This window comes from Sus scrofa, chromosome 14, assembly GCF_000003025.6.
Source record: "Sus scrofa isolate TJ Tabasco breed Duroc chromosome 14, Sscrofa11.1, whole genome shotgun sequence".
Classification (NCBI taxonomy): Eukaryota; Metazoa; Chordata; class Mammalia; order Artiodactyla; family Suidae; genus Sus; species Sus scrofa.
In genome coordinates this window covers 8,156,833-8,178,103 of record NC_010456.5, presented here as the reverse complement: position 1 = coordinate 8,178,103, position 21,271 = coordinate 8,156,833, and positions in this window count along the sequence as shown.

The window sequence follows — 21,271 nt, the reverse complement described above, 5'->3', positions numbered from 1 at the left end:
CCCTACCTCTTCCTGTTAAAAAACAAAACAAGCAAACGAAAAAAACCTCAACCAGCTGATAGAGAGTTGCTTATTACAAGTAGTAATTTGATAATATTAATAATTAGGCTATTATTACAATATTGTAATCGGGGCCAATCCTAAACAAAATTGTGTAACAGGAAAAGAAATTAAGTATGGTCATGGCTATTGGGGAATTGATAGACCTGGGTTGAATCCTAGTCTGCAGTAAAGCTCTGTGTTTTGTATTTTTCATCCTATGCTTAGCACCTTTCTGAGAGCCTACCTACTCCATCTTTTTACAATGGCCTAGAGAAAAACTTATGCACTCTCAAATTTTTCAACTATTAGTCCTAGCTATTCATTAGATGCATTTTAGGATTTGAGCAATAAGGTCTTAATAATTCTAAATGAATAATAGGAATGCATCGGCCCTTGAGCAACATAGGTTTGAACTGCACAGATCCACTTATATGCACATTTTGTTCAGCAGTAAATACTACACTCCTACATGATCTGCAGCTGGTTGAATCAGTAGATGCAGAACCACAATTACTGAAGAATCACAGATATGAAGGGATGACTATAAGTTATAGACAGATTTCTTTGCTATGCCACAGACGGTTGACACCCTAAACACCATGTTATTCAAAAGTCAACTGTATTTGCCTTGCAGAAAAATGTGCATTTGAATAAACAATAATCCCTCCATTCAAAATAGGAAGTTCTAATAGCTGAAATTCAGGCATTGGTGAAGATTTTGAGGATAAAGATTAGTCCTCTAAAAAGAGGTCGGCAAACTTTCCTATAAAGGGCCAGATAGTAATTTGGGTTTTATGGGCCATGTGGTCTCCATTGCAATTACTCAGCTTTGCATTGTAAAGGGACAGATGCCAGAATCAATGCGTGAATGAATGAACATGGCTGTGTTCCAATAAACTTTATTTATGGACAAAGAATTTAAACTTCATTTAATGATTGTGTCATGAAAGATTCTTCTTTAAAATGCAAAAATCATTCTTAGCTCAGGTAGCCATACAAAAACAAGTGGAAAGTAGGATTTGGCCCATGGGACATAATATGCTAACCCATGCTCTAGAACTCAAAATTTATCACGATTAACCACTGCCAGACCGCTTGGTCAAATGCCATTCTTCCTTATAGTTTTTCAGTATAAGTAGGAAAAGGGGGGAAAGGGGAGAAGAAGAAAGAAAGAAAAAGAGAGGGAGGAAGGAAGGTTAGGAGGGAGGAAGAAAGGAAAGAAGGAGGGAGAGAAGGAAGATGGAAGCAAAGGAGGGAGGGAGGATGGAAGGAAAGATGGAAGGAAGGAAGGAAGGAAGAGGTGAGAGGAAAAGGGAAGGGAAGGATAAGAAAAAGGGAGGAGGGGCAAAAATACCCCAGAGAGCAAGAAAGTTGCTCACATTTCTCCTCTTGATTATCAGATCTTGTCCTGGTTTTGATCACTGGTTGGAGAGCTAGCTGCACTGGTTGATACTCTGGCAGATGAATCTAATCTACTCCTCTTTTCCAGTCTTTGCATCAAAAATTTGCACTTATATTTACTATTCCAGTTGAAACACTCACTGTTCCCTGAAAGCCACTGGCCTTCTGCAAAGCGAAGTGATCTAAGATAACTTGGCATGGCATGAGAAGTTGGTTCAGGTGTCAGTTCTGCTGACTCCTCGCTGCACCATCTTGAGTAAGGTAATTAATCTCTAGACAGTTAATTTTCTCATTTTTAAAATGGGCTAGTGATGCTCAAAACAATTCAAGTAGCCATACTATGGTGGATCTGCCGAATCTCAGCCCTGTTAATCCTCTAACTTACAAAACTACACTGAAAATTAAATCGGAGAATTATGTACTTAAAATTTCTAGAAGAGTAGAGTTGTCTTCGTAAACTAGGATTATGGGACTTCTCTGGTTGGCCTAGTGGTTAAGGACTTGGCATTGTCACTGCCATGGCACAGCTTCAATCCCTGCCCTGGAACTTCCACATGCTGCAGGAGCAGACAAAAAAAAAAAAAAAAAAAAAAATCAGGATCACTGTTACTGTCCTATCAAAAGTACACATAAAAGTCTGATATTCTACAAACAAGGATCCAATAAAAGTAAAATTCCTGTAGCCATAAAGTTAAGAGTACTGAATATAGTTCAGGTAGACTGTTGTTAAGTGAGCTGATAAGCAGATGAAACTCCTATTTCTTAAAATGGTGCTAATGCTAATAACGGTGTTTTCAGAAATGGGGAGGTGAATTACACAGAGCCGTATTGGAGGGTCATTTTCATTAGACATGCAGAGGAGGGAGGAAATATCAATGCCTGCCAATTGCTTTGGATTTTTATCAAAATTGGCAAGGGATTCTTATTTGAAAAGAAAAAAAGACACAGCATCAAGTCAATGTGTGGTTTTAAAGAGAAAGAATCAGAGCAAAGACAATCTTGTTCATTTTCCTGGAATCTTAAGAACTAATTTGGCTCTTGGTTTGTACTAGAAAAAAAAAAAAAAAAAAGAAAGTACTAGTTAAACACAAGGTAGTTCGTATCTGTGAGTCATAGGAAGTTCTGTAGTTCAGGGAAATTATATCATGTAATTTTATGATCTACTGGGCAATAATTCCATTTAATAAAGACACAGATGTATGTTTTGCCGCATAGAGAAAAGGGTTCAAGTGTTCTCATTATAACTTCAGTTAGCTTTGGATTTTAGTTCTTCTGGCCCCCTTTTTCCTTTATTCCTACTGCAAATTCAACTTTCATAGGATTAAAAAAAAATGAACTTTATGGAAAAGCCACTTTACTTAGTTACCCAAATTTGTAGCCACTTCCCGGGGTTACAATCCCAGCCAGAGAATCATATCAATGAGGGATAAAGATTTTTAAAAACTTGGAAAACATCTTGGATATAAAAACTTCCATTCAAAGAAAAGCAATGCCTAAGTATACCCTTTGGGAAAGAAAGCAGTTTCTTTACTAAAAAATCATAAAACCATATAAAACATCTAGGAAAAAATATACTATACAGTGATCCTATTTACCTAGGATAAATAACATGCATCTCAAGGAATAATAACACATCTACTCAGCATTACACTTTAATAAATAATAAAAACATGAGCCATTGAGCCCGTATGACCCCGACTTCCAGGTTTATCTACAGCATATAAAGAGTTTAGAAGTTGACACGTTTATCCTTACAATTAAAAGATAAACAAACTGAAAACTATTGTCTTTTGTTGGATGCATAAGACAAGTTTCATGACAAACTGCCACCTCAAAAGTTGGAGAAACAGGCGACTGCAGGTAATTATAGCTGATATCTACTTGCCTTGAGCAGATGTCTCTGGAGCCATACACTGGTAGAAACACCAACTGGCAACTTTGACAGATTACTAAAGCAAAATGTAGACTAACTAGCATGAAAAAGAGAAACTCTTGCAAGCCAGTCTTAAGAGGATACTACACTTTTCTGGGCTTTATTTTTGGGACACACACACAAGGTTCTCAATGTGAATCTCCAAGAAAGATGGCTAGCTCAGAGGTCAGAAAAAAATAAACATGTGAAATACACCAAGGGACTTCTCCGTATCAGAGCCTATTCTCCAGAAGGAGAAACTTTACCGGAGCCTTGTCCTCTGCTGAGTATGGTAGTTTCTGTAATTCAGCCTCCTCTAGACTTACTGTCTAACCTACAGAGGGAGAGGCTAAGGAACATCTGTGAAGGTCAGAGCCCAAGGAGACAGGCCCATGAAAAGGCTGAGATTTAATCTGTAAGCTTACACAGTGCTTCCCCTCCCCCATTCTTTACACAATACCAAGTCTCTAGTATAATGGCAGTGGCATAGTAGTGTCATACAGCTCACAGAGCACTAAGACATAGACTTTGACAGAATTCTTAAGGAAACCCAGAGAAAACAAGGGAGACATAAACAACAACTTTGAGGCCTCTGGTAGAGAAAAATATTAAACACAATCCAATACACACCCAGATTCACCTAAGAGCTCACTCTTGAGGCCTATTTACCTTAGTTTTGATTACTAGGCAAATTTCTGGCTTTCAACAAAAGCACACTAAAAGGTAAGAAGAGACACAGTCAGAAAAGAAAATGTGTGCATCAGAATCAGATTCAGACATCACTCAGGTTTGGGAATTATTAGATAAGGAATTTAAATTAACTAGATAAGGGTAGATAACATGCCAGAACTAATAGGTAACAGTGAGATGGAAACTCTAAGAAAGAAGCAAAAGAAATACTAGACATCCTAAAAACGCCACCTAAATGAAGAATGCCTTTGGTGGGATGATTCATAGACTGGACATAGTGGAGAAAAGAACCAATGACCTTAAAGATGAGTCAACAGAAACTTCCCAAACTGAAATGCAAAGGAAAAAAATAAAGAAAAAATATAATATCAAAGGAGATCTAAAAAAATTCAGAGATATTCCATGTTCATGGACTGATAGACCCAACAGCATTAAAATCTCAATTCATTTCCACTTGATCTATAGATTCAACACAGTCCCAGCAAATTATATTTTAGCTATTAACCAACTGATTTTAAGGTTTATAGGAAAAGGCAAAATGCATGAATAACCAACACAATCCTGAAAAAAAAAAAAAGCTGAAAGACACATACACCCTATTTCAAAAGTTACTATAAAGTTATCATAATAAAGACAATAAGGTATTTGCAGAAGAAAGATAGATCACTGGAAAAGAATTGAGACAGCAGAACTGGCCCACCCAAATGTAATTAATCTTTGACAAAGCTACAAAGACAGTTCAGTGGAGAAAAGATGGTCTTTCCACTAAGGCTGTTGGAAATCCACATGCAAAAATTAAAAAGAAAGAAAGAAATAAACATAGACAAAGACCTTACACCTTTTCTCAAAAATTAACTCAAAAGGACCATAGACCTAAATGTAAAATTCAAAACTATAAAACATCTAGAAGAAAACAGAAGAAAATCTAAGTGGTGCTGAAGTAAAAAACAAGAAAGCATGGTCCATGAAAGAAAATTGATAAGTTGGATTTTATTAAAATTAGAATTATCTGCTTTGTATAGTACGATGTTAAGAGAACGAAAATACAAACCACCAACCAGGACACAAAATATTTTTTAAAATACATATCTGATAAAGTACATGTAGCCAAAATATGCATTGAACTGTTAGAACCAACCATAAGAAAATAACTCAGTTATAAAAATGGACAAAAGATCTGAGCAGGTACCTCACCACACACACACACACACACACACACATACACAGATGACAAAAAATGTATATTAAAGATGAATGTCATTTCTCATTAGGAAAGACAAAATAAAACAATGCACCTATTCTTGGAATGACTAAATTTTAAAACAATAACAAACCCGACTTCTGGCAAAATGTGGAGCAGTGGGGACTCTCATTCATGGGTGGTGAGAATGCAAAATAGTACAGCCAATCTGGAAGTCAGTTTGGTAGTTTCTTATAAAGCAAAATAGCCTTACCATATAATTCAACAGCTGCACTCAAGGTATTTATTTACCCAACTGATTTTACAACATGTGCCCACACAAAAACCTCCACATGAATGTTTATGGCAGGTTGATTTGTAACTGCCCCCACATAGAAGCAACTGTTCTTCAGCAGGTGAACGGATAAACAAATTGTTGTGAATTTCTACAAGGGAGTTCTATTCAGTAATAAAAAGGAATGACCTGTGTATTTTTATTATTTTTTTATTTTATTATTATTATTATTATTGTTTTTTTGTCTTTTTGCCATTTCTGGGGCTGCTCCTATGGCATATGGAGGTTCCCAGGCTAGGGGTCCAATCAGAGCTGTAGCCACTGGCCTACGCCAGAGCCACAGCAACACTGGATCTGAGCCATGTCTGCAACCTACACCACAGCTCACAGCAACGCCAGATCCTTAACCCACTGAGCAAGGCCAGGGACAGAACCTGCAACCTCATGGTTCCTAGTCGGATTCGTTAACCACTGAGCCAAGACAGGAACTCCATCCCCTTAATTTTCCTTCATATGACTCTGTGTTTGTGTGGGGCGGGGAAGGGGGGATCTCTGATGTCTCTTCCTCTTCTTAGAAGGACACCAATCCTACTACATAAGGGCCCCACCCTCCCAACTTTATTTAACCTCAATTATTTCCCCTAAGGCCCTATCTCCAAATTTAATCCACACAGGGGATTAGAGTTTCCACATATGAAAATTTTTTAGTGGGGGCGCAAAAACATTTGGTCTATAACACTTATATATGTTGGGATAGAATAATTGGTTAAATGTACAACAAATGATGGAAGTAAGCTTTCTACTATTTGGAGTGGGGTTTTATAGAAAAGCCAGGGAAGAAGGCTGAAATGATCCATGTGATAATAGATTATAATTCATTAGTATGAACTCATACCTAGCTTAATACAGAAGCAGAGGTTACATGGAGAAATATTTATGAATATGTGTATATACACATAAATTCTCTTGCTCTAAAATCTGAGATGATCTAGAAACAATGACACTACAAAAACATTGATTGAGTGCACCTTGTACCCAGATCTTGGTTTCTAATGCCATTCTCCACTAAAAGAAACCAAAGTCTTGGAGAAATGTCTGATTTTAGAATTGAGGCGGGAAATATACAAAATGAGCCTGGAGCCTTTTATGGTGACAGAAAATGGGAAAGTACCCAAAACACCCACCGTGAAACCAGAGACCAATTTAAAGAGTTCCTGAAGGCTAAAGAGGAAACAATTTGAACAACAAAACACAGTCTTGGATTATAACCCAAAGTACCAAGTAAATAATCATGATCATATACTCCGTTCAATAAAAAGAAAAAAACTGAATAAATAAACAAATGGGAGAGGAGAGGTAAGTCTCCCATGCGGAAAAAATCTCAAATAATTTGTGTAGATTCTCCACACACAAGTGGGGAGCATAACTCTCTCCATCTTAAGTGTGAGCTCTGCATGGAAACGTCACAAGAGTACAGTATGGAAGGGGGTAGGGAGTAACTTTATAATGGAGAAACCCGACAAACATCACCTCGGTCAAATGACCCAGGTTAATGTTGACAGGCATTAAGTCATGTTGATGTCCGTGTATCTTCTTTAGAAGATGTGATGAGAATGGCATTTTACCTCTATGCATCTCCTCCCAGGAACACCTAACCCCAATCTGCCAATGGGAATAATATCAGAAAAATTCCAGCTGGAGGACATCCTACCAAATACCTGAGCAATATGCCTCAAACGTTCAAGGTCATCAAAAACAGATCAAGAAACTGTCACAGTCAGGAGGGGACAAAAGAGACATGATGACTAATTATAATGTTGGATCCTGCATGGGATCCTAGAACAGAAAAATGACATGGGGTAAAAAAACCAAGAATATGTGAGAAAAGATGGACATCAGCTAAATACCAGTGTATCAGCATTGTTTCACTAATTATGACAAATGTACCATACTAGTGGGAGATATTAATTAACATTAGAAGAAGCTGTAGGTGGGGTACATGGGAATTCCCTAAACTCTCTTCGCATCTTTGTCATAAATCTAAAACTATTCTATAAATAAAGTTTATTGGTTCACAAATTATAATTTAAAGAAAAACTGAGTAATTTATCTGGGTACCTAAAGGTATTGATGTTTATCTAAACTATCATATATATTTAGTCCACATTTCTACTATTCATACAAATGAATATTTGTCCCATTCTTTGTTCAAGGATTAATTCAATCAATTTACTGACTGACCACATGCTCAGGGGTTAGGAGGACTGTAAAGACCCACCAGCCCTCTTTCTTATTAGTCTGCATCTTAAAAAATACTCTAAGAGGAGTTCCTGTCGTGGCTCAGTGGGCTAAGAGCCCAACTAGTATCTGTGAGGATGCGGGTTCAATCCCTGGCCTTGCTCAGTGGGTTAAGCTGCAGTGTAGGTCGTAGATGCAGCTCGGATCTGGTGTTGCTCTGGCTGTGGCATTGGCCAGCAGCTGTAACTTCGATTCAACCCTTAGCCTAGGAACTTCAACATGCTGTGGGTGTAGCTGTAAAAAGAAAAAAAAAATGCTCTAAGGTTTTTAGTTGATAGGAAACTAAAAAAAAAAAAAAAAAAAAAAAAAAAAAAAAAAAAATCTAGAAAATAACCAAAAAAATAACTCTCCAAGTGATCAGAAAAAGTAATGTGAGTGTGTCCTTGACAAAGAAAAATCTAACTGGGTATTTTTCCAGTCTTCATAGCTATCTATAACCTTGATTATAGATCAAACCTTTGAATTTTTAAACCCAGTGTTGTCAATTAGTGTAAACTTGGAAAATATTCTTTTTGTCAGCATATTGGGTTGGGCACAGAATAAGAAAAGGCTATGCAACCAGTCCAGGCTATCAAGCAAACTGCTGCCAATCAGGCTGTATGATCTAGCAGATATTATGGTGCTTGAAATGTCTGAAGTAGAGGCATGCTGCAAAGAGTCTTGGGCAGGATCTCCAGGTGAATTACAGTGCAGATTTTTAGGATTTAGAGCAAAATTATGTCATTCTCTATCAGTAACTTCTATTTTGAGAAACAGTTTCTGGTTTACAGTTGGACCCTGGTATAGACTTAATGCTTAATCACAGGCTATTAAATTGCCATGTGATATGAGCTGCCCATCATGTATTGGGGTTATCTGACCTACAAAGTCAAAAAGTCTGCACAGTAGCATTCCATAATCAAATGAAAGTGATGCAAAAGAGGAAATTTAAGCAGGTCTTGAAGGCGTAGGAAGAGATGGCCAGATAGCTCTGATTTATGTTATGGACAGTGATTTATGGTTGAGCAGGAGCATCAAGGGCTTTGGGGGAGCAAGATTGGAAAATGGCCATAAGGAGATCTGGGGAAGAGGTATGTGGAGAGAACACCCCAAGTGAGCACCATATAGAGACTTGTGTCCCATATGAATTCTCACTTCCTGATGGGAGGGGGAGGGAGTGGGAGGGATCGGGAGCTTGGGCTTCTCAGACACAACTTAGAATAGATTTACAAGGAGATCCTGCTGAGTAGCATTGAGAACTATGTCTAGATACTCATGTTGCAACAGAAGAAAGGGTGGGGGAAAAACTGTAATTGTAATGTATACATGTAAGGATAACCTGACCCCCTTGCTGTACAGTGGGAAAATAAAAAAAAAAAAAGTACATAGAATGCAAAAAAAAAAAAAAAAATGCTCACCTAGTGGCTGCTCCCAGCAGAGGGGGACCTTAATAATCAGATGGATAAAACTATCCTTTTTATGGATATCAAGCAGCCTCTTTTTCCCAGCTACCGTTCCTTACCCAGGGGAATGATATAGTAGCTATGCAGCATGATGTATTCCGTGCATATGCTTGACACTGTGGATTTCCACTTCCAAAATGGATGTTTTATGTCTCAGTTTGGATAATGAGGTGCCCACATATTGGGCCAGATATTTCTGGGTGTGTCTGTGGGTGTTTCTGGATGAAGTCGGTATCTGAACTGATGAACTGAGTAAAGCAGATGGCCATCCGCAGGGTGGGTGGGCATCATTCAGTTCCTTGAGATCATGAATAGAACAAAAAATGGAGGAAGGAAGACCTCGGCCCCCTCCTGCCTGGTTGCAGGAGCTGAGATATTGATCTTCACCTGTGCTCTTTGCTCCTGGCCTGGCCCTCAAGCCTTCAGACTCGACTGGATTCTGCCACCTGCTTGTGGATGGCAGAGAGCGGGACTTCTCGGTCTCCACAATTGCATAACATTTCCTTGTAATAAATCTATTGCCATATAGATATCCTATCGGTTCTCTTTCTCAGGAGAACTCAACTAAAACATGCACTAAGGTTGATCTGGTGACAGTGCGTAACTTGCCAACAGCAAAGACCAGTAATAACCTCCAGTACTGAATTCCCAGAAAGGATTAGCCAGCTACCTGGTAGCCAGCTACCAGGCTGATTATATTGGACCACTTCCATCATAGAAGAGTAGGATTTTGTTTTCACTAGAAATTAGACACTTGTTCTGGATATGGGTTTGCCTTTCGGCCTGCATCACTTCTGCCAACACTACCACCCATGAACTTGAAAAACACCTTATTCACAGTCATGACATTCTAGATAGCATAGTTTCCAGCCAAAGAAATCATTTTATAATAAGTGAAGTCTGGCAGTGGGCTCATACACACTGGAATTCACCAGACTTGCAGTGTTACTATCACTTTGAAAGTGTGATGGAAGAGTAGAAAGGCCTTTTGAAGACACAGTCACATGTCAACTCGGTGGCACCACCTTGTAGGCCTGGGGTAATGCCACCAGGGTGCGATCTATGCTTTAAGTTGGTGATCAATACATGGTGCTATTTCTCTTATCACCAAGATTCATGAATCTGAATCAAGATCTGGGAATCAAGAAATGTAAATGAGAGGTAATCAAATTATTACCTCTAAGGATCTATCCATGAACAAAATATTTGTTTCCCATTCTTATGATTTTGAGTTTTGCTGGCCTGGAAGTTTCACACCAAAGAAGGGGTGCTTCCACCAGGAGGTACATCAAATTTTTTATTAAAGACAAAGTTGAAACTACCACTTGGCCACTTTGGGCTCCTCATTCCAATGAGTAAATAGGCAAAGAAAAAGGTTACTATGCTGGCTGGGGTTATTGATTTTAATCCAAGGGGAAATTGAGTTGCTACAACATAAGAGGAATACTGGGGATTATGTCTGTAAAGTAAGAGATCCCCTGGATGACTAGAGAGTATCTCCATATGCTAGGGCTAAACTCAATAGAAACTACAACAATATGACAGAGGTAAGGCTGCTGAACCAGACATTTTCACAAGAAAGGCTAGGATCAACCTCCTAGTAAGGAACTACAAACAACGAGGGAAGGAATCAGCAAGAAACTTCAGTTGGTTTCTAACTATCAGTATCAATTATAACTACATGATCCATTGCAGAAATGAGGCCTGCACTAATGCTGCTATTTCTTTCTTATTTCGATGTGCTATAATTGTGTACATATTAACCAATTCTTATCTTATTCCTCTCCCAACACTTCCCTTCCATCTAACAAAGATGTGTCAGGAGAAGCTAATCTAGGAGTTCCCTCATGGTTCAGCAGATTAAGGAATCTGGCATTGTCACTGCTGTGGCTTTCACTACAACTGTGGCAAGGGTTCGATCCCTGGCCCAGGAACTTCCACAAGCTGCCAGTGCAGCCAAAAAAAAAAAGAAAGAGAGAAGTTAATCTATACATCAGGATGAAAACTCTAAGATATCAAAGAGGGAGAAGAATTCAATTAGAAAAGGAATGCATATAAAAAATGGATAAAAGAATTTTGTTTCCTCTCTTGCGAGCAGGGTTAGTGTGTTTTCAGGTGTACATGAGATAGCGGCATCATGTTAGGTGAAAGTATAACTTTGCTATTGTTTTTATTCCAAAGTTAAATATGGCTATAATGTATATCTCTGGGTACCAAATGGTGGACTGTGGTAGCATCAAACTGTCAATTTACTGTACTAGAGCTACATTTCCCAGAATTCTTTCCTTATGTGGCCTTGGGTAAGGGTTAGTCAATATTCGCACAAGATTTGCAAAGTAGAAGTGGAGCCACAGTCATTTTGTTACTCTCTGAAGGTTGGTGAGAGGTCAGGTGCAGCTTACATTGTCAATTATATACATGTTCATTGGTTACCTTTTTGGTATGGGGCAGCACCTGAACCCACAGTAACTCTCAACTGCATCAAGGACATTCACAGCTCATGGCAACAGGTTTCAGCTTCTTCTTTAGGTTGTCTATGAGAACACCTCCAAGAGATGAGAGACAGACGTGGGTTTCAGTTTGTTCTTCAGGGTCTATCCTTCTTGGTTCCAGTTTTCCTTGTTTCTGTATATATGCCCAGCTCTTCTTCCTACCTGTCAGTCCAGTTTATTTATACGGGTTTCAAGAGCAACTCAGACTCGGAAATACCAACATTGCATAGATATGTCCACCAGAGGAAGGTCTAAACCTTATAATATATCTCTTACCCCTTATCCCTCATAGTTCTACTTCTATGAATGAACCATAACTGACACATTATGTCTTACTCTTCAGCCTGAAGATAATAATCAAATATCTTAAAAAGAAAAAAAAATCATATAGAATGAATATGAATTTAGCTATTATAAAATGACACGTCTTTTTTTTTTCATGGCTTAGAAGTAAAATTTTAATCATTTTTTTCTTAATACAGCTCTTGTTGAAACCACATGGTGTGCTAGAAGTTTCCAGCCAAAAGAAGAGAACAGCCTGGGACTAGTTTTAGGTGAAACCAGGACACATTTACTAGGAAGAAAGGATTGTCCCCATCCAGGAAAAGAACATCGGTCTGAATCAACCCAATATGCATCTTATCTGGAATAAGCATCTATTGGGCTTGTTGATGAGACTGGTCCAGGATTAGGCAACAAAGTCTGCCGGTCATCTGGCAACAATGGTAACACCAGCATATGCTTTCATTATAGCTAGAAGCCAATCTTGTCTAGACATGGAGAAGAATCAAACACTTTTGGGCCTATTAGTTGCAATACTTTGATAGTGGCCATATCTTATTCATCTTTGTATTCTTTGTACCAACAGTGTAGTAGGTACTTAGTCATATTGTTAAATGAAAAAAAAAAAAAAAAGTGGTTTTCACCAGCCAGGCTAGGAACAGACAGGAATTGACAACGTTAAAGGTTGTTGGCATAAATTCCCATTATTGAGTAGGGTGACTTAAAATGTGTTTCTTTTTTTTTTTATGTTTTTTAGGGCCGTACCTGCAGCATTCAGAGGTTCCCAGGCTAGGAGTTGAATCTGAGCTTCAGCTGCTGGCCTACTCCACAGCCTCAGCAACTGGGATCTGAGCTGCATCTGCAACCTACACCACAGTGCCAGATCCCCGACGCACTGATCGAGGCCAGGGATGGAACTCATGGATACTAGCAGGATGCATTTCCCATGTGCCATGATGGGAACTCCTAAAATGTGTTTCTCTCTCTCTTTATTTATACCTATAAAGATACACATAATAGTTATATGAATTAAATTTTTAAATTTATGTAACTAATAGCTATCAGTATGATGTCTCTCTCTCTCTTTTGTCTTTTGTCCTTTTTAGGGCCGCACCTGCAGCATATGGAGGTTCCCAGGCTAGGGGTCAAATCTGAGCTGTAGCTACTGGCCTACTCCACAGCCACAGCAACACGGGATCCGTGCCACGTCTGCGACCTACACCACAGCTCATGGCAACGCCAGATCCTTAGCCCACTGAGCGAGGCCAGGGATGGAATCCGCATCCTCATGGATGCTAGTCGGGTTTGTTAACCACTGAGCCATGATGGGAACTCCAGTAAGTTCTCTTTTAGCTCTGGATTTCTTGATATCTAGTTCCAGCTCTCTCTCTACATATATGTGTGTGCATATACACACACACAGGCACATTTATCTCTACATATCAATATATGAACAGATATAGATGGATAGTATGGCTCTATATATGTATATGGAAATAAACGAATATGTAGAAAGAGATCCCAAATCATAAGTGTGTAGAGCTAGAAGTGACCCTATTGTTATTTATTAATTTAATCCTTCTGTAAGACAGATAAAAAGAAGTTTTGTTTATCACAGGAAATTATTATTGGAAAGACGCCATATAAGTAAAAAATAGGAAACAAAAAGATAAAAAGGGAACACAGACAATAAACATGGGGAAAGTCAGATATTCAGGGTAGGACCCTTTTCTTTTCTATTTTGGCCTGAGCACCAAGAGTCAACCTCTGACTACTGCCTCGCCTCCTCATTTGAAGACCCAGCCCTGGCTAGTTTCTAAGTATATATCCCAAACTGGAAAGACAGTAAATCAGAAAGAGCCACTGAAAGTAGCCTCACTCCTATAAAATAGCATCTAGTATGTCTGGAGAGTTTTGTGCATTCGTCCCTTCCTCCAGCCCTGCAGTATGCACACAGCCTTCCCCTCCCCCTACTTGCCACTGTGCTGGTCCAAGCTTTTGGTTCCCTGACTCCAGTCTTGACACCATTGAAAGTCTCCCTTTAGGGCAGGGCTTGCTTCCCCTACCATCAGCTGCTGACCATCTGATTTCATATGCTCCTGTTCCCTGGACTTGAACGCTAGTCCAAACCCACTGGATTAAGCCCGCTCAAAATGGGTGTCCGCTGATACTATGCTGTTTGCCCACTTAACGCTGGATGACCTGATTGCCCACATAGGACCAGCAGCATGATTTGGTCCATTTTTCTCTCACTGGTCTGATTATACACTCCCAGGAATGCACCCCACCTAGGCATGAGTGAGACATTACACAACCAGATGCATTTCAGGAGGTTATTCAGGAACAAACACCAGAGTGAATTAATGAAAAATCCGATTCACCATGGCCATTTATATGTTCTTCTGGGGAAACAGACTCCATCTCTTCCACTGGTTTTCAATTCAGTTGCTGCTACTCTACACCCTCACACTACAAGCAGCATTCTGGAGGAAAGTTGGGCTTCTCCTTTTACCACCAAATTTATACTGCACCATGGTTCCAAAAACATGCAAACATAAGCATCTTGACCGATCCTCAATGAGAAAGGGGTTTCAAATATCCTAATGCCTGTACATGAATTCTGTTACAAGACTGATGCAGTTGGCTTTCTCATTACTGTGCCACAGAAGGAGGCAGACTGAGTTAATTTAACATGTCCAAAAGAAGAAAAAGAAATAGAGGAGTGAGAAGGGAAAAGGGAGCATACTAATTCACAATCCGATAATACGAAAAATCACCTGAAACCAGTCCTGAAAGTATCTGGTGATCCTTTTCTTCTATGTCACCATCTGTTTTAGACAACTGGTGATTAAATAAGGAAAAGTCTCTTTCATGTCACAAAGGTGCTAAAAATAACAATCGGTCCTCCAGGGCTAGAATAATTAGAACTATTTTTTCCAACCGCCCAAAATGTATATTATTAAAATTTTATATTTAAAAGGTGCTATTTCCAAAACATATTTTGGTCAAATTCAAAGAAATGTAAAATAATGAATTATGCTAAAATATTGAAAAAGGAAGAAGAAAACTGTTGGCTCAGGAAAGAAAATTGCAGCATTTTTTTTCTGTTAGTAAATTGCATATAATGAGTAATCTGTCAAAATAGGAGTATCTCGGTACATTGTGCGATAAAGACGTAGACTACTATAACAAATGTATTTACTGGGAAGTCATTACAGGGCTTTCTAATTGCTCTATTGTAACATTTCACGTATTCCCCTAATGTTAGAGATAACAAGTACAGTTAATTATTTGCATGTCTATATTCCCAACCAGAAACTAACATTCGCAAAGACAGAAAACATAATCATCCTTATAGACCAGGTACTTTTAGCACAGAATATACCAAATAACAAGTACCCAGTACATACTGATGGACTAAATGAAGTGTTTAGTTGATATGGCAGCTGAAGTGTTTAGTTGAAGGTTTTGAACTTGCTCGGGATTGCTGATTCTGTTTTCCTCTTGAGAGGCAGACCCTTCCCATCCTTTTCCTTCTGAGTCATATCTAGACTAAAATAACTTAAGGGAGCATTCCTTTGTAATGCAGTGGGTTAAGGATGCCTCATTGTCGCTGCAGTGGCTCAGGTTGCTGGTGTGGCCTGGGTTCCATCCCTGGCCTGGGAACTTCTGCATGCCATGGGCACAGCCAAAAAAATAAGATAAAGTAACCCAAGGGCTGCAGAGATGAAGGCCAAGAACACCAGACTGTGAACAAGAGAAGGGTATAGTCCACATTTACAAAGATCAAAGAAGTCTTGCCAGATCTCATACACATATGATCAGACTGAAGCCAAGAGCCCAGTGACAACTTTGTCTTGTCATCTAGTTAAGGACATTTTGATATTTACCTGCCCAGGTTGTCTAATTGCTTCCATCTCCTTGTGCAACCCCACATTAAAATGTCCATCTGACTCTTCTTCTTGTCTCTCTCTTAGTATTCTACTCATGCAAGTCTTTTAATTTTGAAATATTATAAGGTCTAAGCTGTGCCCAAACCCTCTCAGCCTCCCTTCTTCTCAGCCTTAAGCTAGGTTTTGACAAGAAAATTCTCCTTTAGAAAATCAAGGAGCATATAACAGGAAATGTCTCCATCAAAATCCATTAATATGAATAGGAGATGGTACATACCAAGAGCAGCTTTAGCAGAGTAAGTTTAAATATGAGCTTGTGGGGGAAAAAAAATGAAAAGTGAAAACAAGGCAGAAAAATTTCCTCTTACATTCAAAAGCTTTCATAAGCTCAGAGAAAATAATGCTGAAAGATTCAGAAACTTGAACAAATGCCATAGTGAATGATGACTTCCAAAGTCTCAACTTACAAGTAAAATGTACAGAAAGGGACTAAAACAAATAAAATCTATTTTTTTTAAGTTAAAAATCTATCTCCTTAGAATCCTGGTATGAAGATAACATGAATATCATTGAGATTTTGTAAGTAAAAAGTACTCAAGGAAGTGATTTCTGCCTCTAGTTATGATGAAGTGATAGGAACCAGAGTTATATACCAGTCTTAAAAATAGTCAAAATAGGAGTTCCCGTCATGCCGCAGCAGAAATGAATCTGACTAGTATCCATGAGGACGCAGGTTCGATCTCTGGCCTCTTTCAGTGAGTTAAGGATCCGGTGTTGCCATGAGCTTCAGTGTAGGTCATAGATGCAGCTCAGATCCCATGTTGCCTTGGCTGTGGCATAGGCTGGCAGCTGAAGTTCTGATTCAAACCCTAGCCTGGAACATTCATATGCCGTGGGTATGACCTTAAAAAAAATTAGAATATATAAATATAAACTACTATAAATAATAGTTCTCAGGCACTGGACAATAGGTGATATCATGACAATCATTCCCTAAGACTCAAACTATTGAACCAAACAAAAAGAGTCTATGATTACCCCAGCTTACTGCCTGGAGTGAGTTGACAACATAACATGCTAAACCCAAGAAGGACCTGGTAGGTGCCTAAGCTGAAGAAGCAGAGGCCAGGGTTCGAGGAGGCTACACATTCTCAAATTCGTGAGGTCAACTACTGGGGAGGAGAGAGTGAGCATCAGAGATCACCACAGGTGTTCCCTTGAGATTTTTTTTACAGAATATTGATGTCACATACAGGTAAAATAACTATTAGGACTAGGAAAGAAAGCACTAGAATGTAACAGGAAGAGTGATCTGTAGAGCTCACAAAATGATGAGACTAGTTCCTGTACCCAACAGTTACAATGGAAAGACTTTCTGACACATAGTATTACACAGAGCAGGAACGAGTAAAATACGGCCACATGCCAAATGTGGCCTGCTACTTGTTTTGTTTTGTTTTATTTTGTCTTTTTAGGGCCGCACCAGCAGTATATGGAGGTTTCCAGGCTGGGGTCAAATCAGAGCTACAGCTGCCGGCCTACATCACAGTCACAACAACATGGGATCCAAGCCACATCTGCAACCTACACCACAGCTCACAGCAACGGCAGATCCTTAACCCCCTAAGCAAGGCCAGGGATCAAACCTGAGTCCTCATGGATGCTAGTCAGATTTGTTTCCACTGAGCCATGACAGGAATTCTTGTTTTTGGTTCTTTGTAAATAAAATGTTATTGGCATACAGCCACACTAACTTATTTGCATATTATCTATGTCTGCTTTGGGGCCATATAGCACCATATATGCTTTTGTGCCATACAATGGAAAGACTTTCTGACACATAATATAAAATACTTACTATCTGACCCTTGAGAGTAAAATATTTGCCCACTCTGGAGTAGAGACCTCAAAAACGTATTGCCTCACCAATTGGGACAAATTAGCCCAACACTAAAAGCTGCTGTTGATCCACATGACAAGGCTAAAAACAAACTTCTAAGTTACTGACCTATATTCGGATATAGACCAAAAAATACTTAAGAAAATAAAAGGAAATCTAAAACCCAAGAACATTAAAGTAACAATGCCTGAAATACAATTATACTTTACCAGTCATGAAAAAAAGAAAAATATGACTAATAACAAGGAGAACAGTCAATCAATAGGGACAGATTCAGAAAGAACACAAATAGTAAAATCAGTGAATAAGCATGTTAAAATAGTTACTATAAATATAACAATGTGTTCAAGAAAACAGAAGAAAGCATGAGCATAATAACAAAAAGATTATTGGAAGATTTAAAAAGCCACAAATTGGACTTCTGGAGATGAAAATATAAAGGTCTAACAAAAAAGCACCTTGACATGATAAATTAGGCATTGCAGAAGAAAAAAAAATTATAAACTTAGAAACATGGCAAGCTATCCAAAATAAAAAACAGGGGAAAAAAAAAAGACTGAAAAAGAAACAGAGTAAGAGTGTAACAAATACATGTTTGGAATCCTAGAGGAAAGAGATTAAGAAATGAGAAAAAAAATGAAGAAATAATTGCTATTTTTTTTTTAATTTGAAGGAAACTAAAATCCCACAGATCCAAGAAGCTCAAAAAAAACAAAAACAAAAACAAAAAACCAGAGTGCCTGTCATGGCACAGTGGTTAACAAATCTGACTAGGAACCATGAGGTTTCGGGTTCTGTCCCTGGCCTTGCTCAGTGGGTTAAGGATCCAGTGTTGCCATGAGCTGTGGTGTAGGTTGCAGACGCGGCTCAGATCCCACATTGCTGTGGCTCTGGCATAGGCCAGTAGCTACAGCTCCGATTCAACCCCTAGCCTGGGAACCTCCTTATGCCACAGGAAGCGGCCCTAGAAAAGGCAAAAAGACAAAACAAACAAATAAACAAACAAAAAACCCAACTAGAATAGATATGAAGAAAACTACAAGAAGACATATGTAACTCAATTGTTGCCAAATAATGATAGAGAAAAAAAGTTTAAAGCAGCCACAGAAAAAAAGACATACTATATACGAAACCAAAGGTAAAAATGATGACAGACTCTTAAGCAGAAACAACACAATCCAGAAGGCAGTGAAATAACATTGTTAAGTACTAGAAAACAAAGTCAACCTAGACTTCTATACCCAACAATATAGCTTATTATCTTCATGATATGCAGAGAGCAGTATACTATTATTAAAATGTAGATTGTTATAAATGAAAGATTTTATGTATATGTAAACTCTAGACAAAAAAGGAATAAAGGAAATAAAAATCAAGTCATGAAAAAAACATTCAATTGATCCAAAAGAAAGCAGAAGAGGAGAAAAACAAAAGACTAAAGAACATATGGTATAAATAAATAACGAGATGGTAGATTTAAAGCCATGCATGTATATGGGATGGAAGGTCAGTGGGGACCTGCTGTATAGCACAGGGAACTCTACTCAGTATCCTCTGATAACCTATTTGGGGAAAGAATATGAAAAGGGGTGGATATGTGGATATGTATAACTGAATCACTTTGTTGTACAGCAGAAATTATCACAACATTATAAATCAACTATACTTCAATAAAACTTTAAAACACACACCCAAAAAGCCATGTATATTTAAAAAATCACATTAAATGCAAATTAGAAAAATACGCCAACTAAAATGCAGAGTAAGGTTAAATGAAAAAGGACAGTCACACTGTATTCTATGAAAACCTGACATTAGGAGTTCCCGTCATGGCACAGTGGTTAAAGAATCCGACTAGGAACCATGAGGTTGCAGGTTCAATCCCTGCCCTTGCAGACTGGGTTAAGGATCTGGTTGCTGTGAGCTGTGGTGTAGGTCGCAGACGCGGCTTGGATCTCGCATTGCTGTGGCTCTGGCGTAGGCTGGCAGCTACAGCCCCGATTAGACCCCTACTCTGGGAATCTCCATATGCTGCAGGAGCAGCCCAAGAAATGGCAAAAAGAAAAACAAAAAAAAAAAAAAAAAGAAAAGAAAAGAAAACCTGACATTAAATATCAACTCATATATATGTTAAAAACATTTTTTAAAAACCATGCATATATAAACACGCACATACACACCAATAGGGGTAGTTACATTAATATCACACTAAGAGGGTATAGAAAAAAAAATGATCAGTGACCGAGGTTGCTGCATAATGATAAAGCAACTATTCAGTTAATAAAAAATAAGCACCCTAAAAAATCTGTTCGCTTTTAACATGGCTTCAAATACATCAAATAAATATTGAAAATACTAAAGGGAAAAAAATTAATCCACAATTACTGTTGGCAATTTCCAATTCCTTCTGTCAGTTATTGATAGAAAGAAGTGGGTGAAAAGTCAGGAAAGTTATAGACAAGTTGAACAACACTATCAAGCAACTTGGCTTAATTGGTGTCAATAGACCATTCCACCAGTCACAATCAGAAGAATACATGCTCTTTACAAAAGCACATGAAGGGAATTCCCCTGTGGTGAAGCTGGTTAAGGATCCAGCATTGTCATGGCAGTGGCTCAGGTCACTGCTATGGCACCAGTTTGATCTCTGGCCCAGAACTTTCATATGCAGCAAAAGACCCCCCCCCCAAAAGCACATGGAATATTTTCCAAGATATATCATATTCTGGGTTATAAAATAAGTCTCCATAAATGTGAGTATCTCAACAAAATGCAAATTTTTATTAAAATTTTACAAGTATAATTGAACGCAATATGATTAAATTAGAATTCACAACAAAAAGATATCTGAAATAATATTCACATATTTAGAAATTTAACACCTTTATTTATTTATTTGTTTGTTTATTTATTTACTTTAGGGCTGTACCCATGGTATATGGAAGTTCCCAGGCTAGGGGTCAGATTGGAGTTACAGCTGCCAGCCTATGGCACAGGCACTGATCCAAGCCAAGTCTGCAACCTACACCACAATCACAGCAATGCCAGATCCTTAACCCACTGAGCAGGGCCAGGGATGGAACCCATGTCCTTATGGATACTAGTCGGGTTCATTACCACTGAGCCACAACAGGAACTCCTTAACACCTCATTTCTGAATAAACAATGGGTCAAAGAAATTACCAAAAGGGAATTTGGAAAGTATTGTAAACTCATGAAAAGGAACACAAAAATCAAAATCTGACAGATCAAGGCAAAGCAATGTTTAGAGAGAAGCTGGTGACATTAAATGCTTATGTTAAAAAGTTGAATAGATTAAAACCAATGACTTCAGCAATGAGTCTATGACAAACAAGGCAAGAATATACAATAGAAAAAAGACACTCTCTTCAATAAGCAGTGCTAGGAAAACTGAAGAGCTACACATAAAAAGATGAAATTAGA